Below are 7,500 nucleotides of genomic sequence, written 5' to 3' on the forward strand. Positions count from 1 at the left end.
ATACATACATACATACATACATACATACATACATACATACATACATACATACATACATACATACATACATACATACATACATACATACATACGTACATACGTACATACATACATACATACATACATACATACATACATACATACATACATACATACATACATACATACATACATACATACATACATACATACATACATACATACATACATACATACATACATACATACATACATGGAGCCAAGCCGTAATGATGTCAAAATGGACACCAAACTAAAAATTCATAATAACTAAAAAGAAGATTATATATATATATATATATATATATATATATATATATTATATATATATATATATATATATATATATATATATATGAATTGATCTAAAGACTATATTGTTGTGATGAACAATTTCAGACAAAAACTGTTTCTTTCTCTTAAATAAAGTGTCATTGCAATTGCGATAGGAAACAGAAAATTGAAAAAAAAAAAATTCTTCCTTCTGCTCCTTCTCTCTTTCCATATCTGAATGTATATTCGGAAACATTTGATGAAAAAAAACACGAAATGATAAACATGCTAATTACTTTCTGGAGAGAGCGAGGAGAAGTAAGAGGGAGAGAGAGAGAAAGAGGAGCAAGTTAGAGGAGAGGAGGAGTAGGAAGAGGGATTTGGGTAGATGGAATAGGAGTTGAGGAAGATGGGTTGAGGTGTGTAGGAAGAAAAGGAGGAAGTGAGGAAGAGAGGAAGGAAAAGAAAACGGGAAGTGTGGAAGAGCGAGAAGGAAGAGGAAAAAGAAGAATACATGTAAAGGGAAAATAAGACATCATGAAGGGGTGGGAACAAAGAAAATGGGAAGAGGGCTAAGTAAGTGAAGGAGAAGGAGGGGAAGAAAGAGAAGTAAGAGGAAGTGGAGGAAGAGGAGGAGAAAGAGAAAGAGAAAGAGGAGAAGATAGGAGTGTGGGAACAAAGAAAATGGGAAGAGAGGAAAATAAATAGAAGAGGAGGAGGGAAAGAAAGAGAAGTAGGAGGAAGTGGAGGAAGAGAAAGATAATGATGGAGAGGAGTAGGGTGAGGAGGAAGAGGAGGAGAAAGAGAAAGAGAAAGAGGAGAAGAGGGGGTGGGGGAACAAGGAAGAGGGAAGAGGGGAAAGTGAATAAAAGAGGAGGAGGGAAAGAAAGAGAAGTAAGAGGAAGTGGAGGAAGAGAAAATAAAGATGGAGAGGAGTAGGGTGAGGAGGAAGAGGAGGAGAAAGAAAAAGAGGAGGAGATGGAGGAAGGAGAAGCTCAGAAAGAAATGAGGGACGCAGAGAGAAAGAAAGAAATGCAAAGAAGAAAGAAGGAAATAGAAGAGAAAAGGGAAGAAGAAAGAGGAGGGAAGAGAAAAGAAGAGAAAGGAGTTGAGGCAGAAAGTAGAAGAGGAAAGTAAGGAAGATGGAGAAAATAGAAACGAAACTGTGGAAGGGGTGATGGCGGGAGGGAGAATTGATAAAGAGGGAGAAAGAATTGGGTGCAGTGCAAATATCCAATTGAACTATAAGCCTATTCACCAGAAAAAAAAATATCTTGATTGTTATCGCATTGAAAAGACTTATACAAACAAGGATCCACCTTTTCTGTGCTGGGTAGTATTTTTCGGCTTGTTTTGTCCACGGCCAGGTTATTCTATTCGTCTCTGTGGCCGAACCTCGGTAGCAAAGAGATTGGCTAAACTTTTTCGAAATCCATTACAACTTATACCGATTCTAGATGCGCGTGACGCTATGCCGATTCTACAGTAATAAAACAAAGCAACGGAATATTCGCACACAAACACACACACACACACACACACACACACACACACACACACACACACACACACACACACACACACACACACACACACACACACACACACACACACACACACACACACACACACACACACACACACACACACACACACACACACACACACACACACACACACACACACACACACACACACACACACACACACACACACACCTCACACCACACACAACAAGCAAAAGAACGAAACAACATAGAGCCTGAACAACTTCACACCAGGCTTAATGACCACGTCCTTATGGGTCGACAGCCTAAAAAAAGATACTCGAGTTCAAAAATAATGAAAAGTTGTTTCAATTTTTCTCTTACGGCCGAATATATTTCATTTCAAAGGGGCGTCTCCCTCCTCATATTCATTTTTTCTTACTTTCTTAACATTTTATTTGTGTTACCTTTTCCATTGAGTTATATTGATACGTGTAACTTTTCTCCACAAATTCTATCAAAACTAAAATGGTCATCATTTGCCCGCAGCAACGCGCGGGTAATTTGGCTAGTATGTATATATATATATATATGTGTGTGTGTGTGTGTGTTTATATACATATATATATATATATATATATATATATATATATATGTGTGTGTGTGTGTGTGTTTATATACATATATATATATATATATATATATATAGAGAGAGAGAGAGAGAGTGAAAAGGGGAGAGGAGAAGGGAGAGAGAGAGGAGAGAGAAAAGGGGTAAGGGAGAGGGGGAGGGAGAATAAATGATATGAGAATGAGAGAGAAGAGGTGAGGTGTGAGACAAGAGAGGGTAGAAAGAAAAGGGAAAAAAGGAGAGGAGAGAGGAGAAATAGAGATGAAGGAAGAGAGGAGAAGGAATGGAGAGACATAATAAAGAAAGACTCCGAGGGAGAACATATTTTCTCTCCCTTTTTTCTTCTTGTTATGCTCTTGTTCCGAGTCTTCATCCAGCCCAAAATTATTCCCTTTATTTTCTCTTTTTTCCTCTTTATCATCGTCTCCTTTTCGTCCTCATCTTCGTATTTTCCTTCAGGTTTATTGATTTTTTTCCTCATATTCTTCTTCACCTCCTCCTCCTTCTCCTCCACATATTTGTCTCTTCTTTCTCTTCTTCCTTTTTTTAATTTTCTTATCGTTCTCCTTTTTTTATCATTCATTCCTTTTCTTCACTTTCTTACCCTCCAATTTTTTTCTCTTCTTTATCCTAATCACTCTCTTCTCCTTCCTTTCCTTCCTTCACCTAATCCTTCGCTTCTTTCTCCTCCTCCATCTCCTGCTCGTTCTCCTCTTTTTTCCTCTCTTTTCTTCCTCCTCCGCTTGCTCCTCCCCGCTGTCACCCAGATCATAAAGCATTTGGTATCAGACAGTAGCTCAGGACGAGAAAACAGACCTCTGGAAAAGATAAACACACAATATTGCCTGCCAACACGCTCATGCACACAAGAACACACACACACACACACACACACACACACACACACACACACACACACACACACACACACACACACACACACACACACACACACACACACACACACACACACACACACACACACACACACACACACACACACACACACACACACACACACACACACACACACACACACACACACACACACACACATTCGTATTGTCAGTGTTCAACATTATTTTGACCTCTCCCACCCTGTTTTACCTTTGTTAATTAATATTAATCCTTTCGCTGCGCAGATTATTCTACTTAACTAAATAAAATCGTCTGAAGGCAACGACAACACACAAATAAGCCGTGAAGGACAAAGAAGAGGATAAACAAATAGGATTAGCACTTTTGTAGACAAGGTTGGATCCTTTGTCTGAATAGAATTCCCTGGAAGCAGAAATGAAATATAATTCAACAACATAAAAAATCATTGATTGGAGAAAAAGTTTTCACCCAATTGTACGCGTGCAGGAAGATATATCTAAATGTATTATTCAAATAAAAAGTGACAGTTTTTAATGTCGTTTCGTTGGGATTGTATTTACGTGCGTAATAGGATTTAATCTTGAAATGTCAAGTGGAATCTTTTGTTATATAAATGAGAATCTGTTCTTTTACCTCCGTTTTCTAATTCCTCTACTATCCAAAGCGCACTTTATGTTTATTAGATGAGGTAAACCAACCTACCAGCCATCCTCAGGTCATTCACAGCTGTGGTCACAGATGTAGACAATCTAACTTTAATTCTAATCCTACAATACACATTTTTAATATTCATCATTTTATCATATCTAAATCAAACCACCAGACTATAAGCATTCATTGATTGGGATGATCTATGTTTGGTAATCTTCTTTACTATTTGAGATACATTTTGATTTTGTTCTTTGAGATATAAAGAAAACCATCAGGTTCTCATTACGCTCAGCTGTCTAGAGAGTGTCTGGGCCTGTCTCATCAGACATAAGCCAAACAAATAGCTCCTGATCACGCAGAAATGTAGAGTCTATGTCATTCTCCAATTCTTCAAAGTGCGTCCGTATGAATTTAACCACAGACAAGCCAAACCATCAACTTACAATTAATCATTGCTCTCCTTCTCCTCCTCTTCCTCCTGCTAGTCAGTGATTTTGAAAATGAAACCATACTTGCATTTGAAAAAGAGTCCAACATTTCTCAGATGATGATGATGATGATGATGATGATGATGATGATGATGATGATGATGATAATGATGATGATGATGATGATGATGATGATGATGATGATGATGATGATGATGATGATGATGATGATGATGATGATGATGATGATGATGATGATGATGATGATGATGATGATGATGATGATGATGATGATGATGATGATGATGATGATGATGATGATGATGATGATGATGATGATGATGATGATGATGATGATGATGATGATGATGATGATGATGATGATGATGATGATGATGACAACAACAACGATGGAAATAGTGATGACATGGTAATGGCTATATAAGTAATTACATGAGTTAAATTAACGACGGACAGTATTAAACATGATTGTGATATTGACCAAAGGGCTAGAAAAAGAAAAAATAGTTATCATCTGTCTTTCCAAAAAAAACTTACAGGTAGATCTCTCTCTCTCTCCCCCATTTTGTTTTATAGTCTGGCACCACCCCTGCCCATCATATCTCCTCTGGAGAACTCAGCCACTTCGACGAAAACGCCGTCAGGGTTTCGATGTGTGACGCATCAGTCTCCCTTGGCAATCAGCTAAAGGCTATCCTTCTCCTCCTCTTCCTCCTCCTCTTCCTCCTCCTCCTCCTCCTCCTCCTCCTCCTCAGGTGCCCCGCCCAAGGACCCTCCCACGGGGGAGTGGGTCATGTCTCTAGCTCCCTCAGGAGTTCACCTAGCAGATGTGCTCTTCTCCTCCTCCTCTTCCTCCTCCTCCTCCTCCTCCTCCTCTTGCTAATCCATATCCTACATGTACACACACAAGAACACACACACACACACACACACACACACACACACACACACACACACACACACACACACACACACACACACACACACACACACACACACACACACACACACACACACACACACACACACACACACACACACACACACACACACACACACACACACACACACACACACACACACACACTGGATGCTGAAAGATACAAAGGCGGGTTACTACGAGTATAGCTCTCTTCCCGTTCAATACAACTAGGTAAATACGAGGTAAACACACACACACACACACACACACACACACACACACACACACACACACACACACACACACACACACACACACACACACACACACACACACACACACACACACACACACACACACACACACACACACACACACACACACACACACACACACACACACACACACACACACACACACACACACACACACACACACACACACACACACACACACACACACACACACACACACACACACGTAAAAGCTCAAAAGTTCACATTCACGAATCACCACCATCAATGATCGATCCAAATAAACGTTACACGTTGATAAAAAACAAATGAATAAATAGATAAACAAATAAGGAACAAAAAGAGCCAAAAGTTAACGTTGACAATAGATTCTGTTCGTGGCCTCACAAGCACACGTCCTGACGTCATCTCGGATGTAAAAGCGGGTTGAAAACACGTTAGCCATGTCCACTCCAGGGACCTCGAGTCATGTCAGGTCAACAGAGGTCAGGGTAACCATAGCCCGTTTTGACCATAGGTTCGGATACGGTTTGTTTCATTCAATAAGCACGAAGAGCGTTTTAGGTCGAATGAAACATGTGAAAAAATCTCCATGATACCAAAGGGACCAAAGTATCAGGTAAGAAAACATACCACTATGGGTAGACTCCCTAACAGTGGTATTCTTAAAAAAAAAAAAAAAAAAAAAAAAAAAAAAAAAAAAAAAAAAAAAAAAAAAAAAAAAAAAAAAAAAAAAATCTTTCCTTGTATAAATCTTATATAAATCCTTGGAAGGGAAATATTTATATAGGAAAATATTTCTTTTAAGAATACTACCGTAAGAATCTTATATGGTGGTATTCTTAAAAAGAATCTTTCTTTATATAAATCTTGTATAAATCCTTGGAAGGAAAAGGTTTATATAAGGAAAGATTTTTTTTTAAGAATACCACCTTAAGAATCTTACGGCGGTATTCTAAAATAAAATTCTTTCCTTATATCAATCTTTCCATTCCAAGGATTTATATAAGATTTATAAAAGGAAATAATTTTTTTTAAAGAATACCACTGAATATCGTGCCCAGGGTAGTGACGAAATCAAAAGAGAATTTTACGTAGGAGGCACCCAAAGACCGTGGATTCTGCCCTCCTTTGCTCTTGCACTATTGAAGCAGGTAACAAACAGTCGCTGCTGGGAATCCGAGAGAAATAGGGAACTCGAACCCGTGACAAGGAAGATACGAGGACTTTATGCCTCCGATTGCGACGCAGTTGAGGGGCGCGGGCCCCTGTCTGAAGAGAGTTTTGAGCGGTCGAGACCCCTATTGTAGAGGTTAAAGTGAATTATACTGTAAGATTGTATCCTTCTTTCTGATTTAAAGAATTAGAGGGTTGGGCTACATTACGTTCAATAAAGTTGCTTGGCATCAGCTAGAATGAGCAGGTTAGGGCGTCGTTACTTACGGCGAAGGTCGAGGGGATGACTGTTCGAATCCTGCCACTGGCGAAGTTGAACCAGGGGCATGATTGATTAAATTACACGCTACAAAGTCCTCTGTGAGGGTAACCGTCCTAGCCTTCTGATAGGGGGGGGGGTTTGTGACGTTAAACCATATTATGTCATCATCACAGAGAAGGAGCAGACGATGACGTCTCTTGAGACGAATAAAATCGTTTCTTATTAGCCAGAATAAAGTCTGGTGAGTATAACGTCTCGTCCGGTTTGTTTGATTGAAAACCCGAAGACTCTCAAAAGCAATTTTCGTCGATACAATATTAAGCAGCGGACAAAGAATTCTGTGAAGTTGTTTTGCGGACTGAATTGTGTTGGTTGGCTTATCTTCGTAACACTGTCAGATGAACGGAATAAGAAAGGAGGTGAACTTTCAGACAGGGATCCCAACCCAGCCGAAACAGTTGCTCATAAAAAAAAAAAAAAAAAAAAAAAAAAAAAAACAGA

General features: G+C 39.1%; 1 protein-coding gene across 1 annotated transcript in view; it reads left to right on the forward strand.

The window, feature by feature from the left end:
- LOC143041042 (acid sphingomyelinase-like phosphodiesterase 3b) overlaps positions 1-7,500 on the forward strand; it is a 151,976-nt gene that overhangs the window by 97,317 nt on the left and 47,159 nt on the right. The gene's annotated exons all lie outside the window — the stretch shown is intronic.

Source organism: Oratosquilla oratoria, chromosome 30 (genome assembly GCF_046742065.1).
Source record: "Oratosquilla oratoria isolate Oo_2021 chromosome 30, ASM4674206v1, whole genome shotgun sequence".
NCBI lineage: Eukaryota > Metazoa > Arthropoda > Malacostraca > Stomatopoda > Squillidae > Oratosquilla > Oratosquilla oratoria.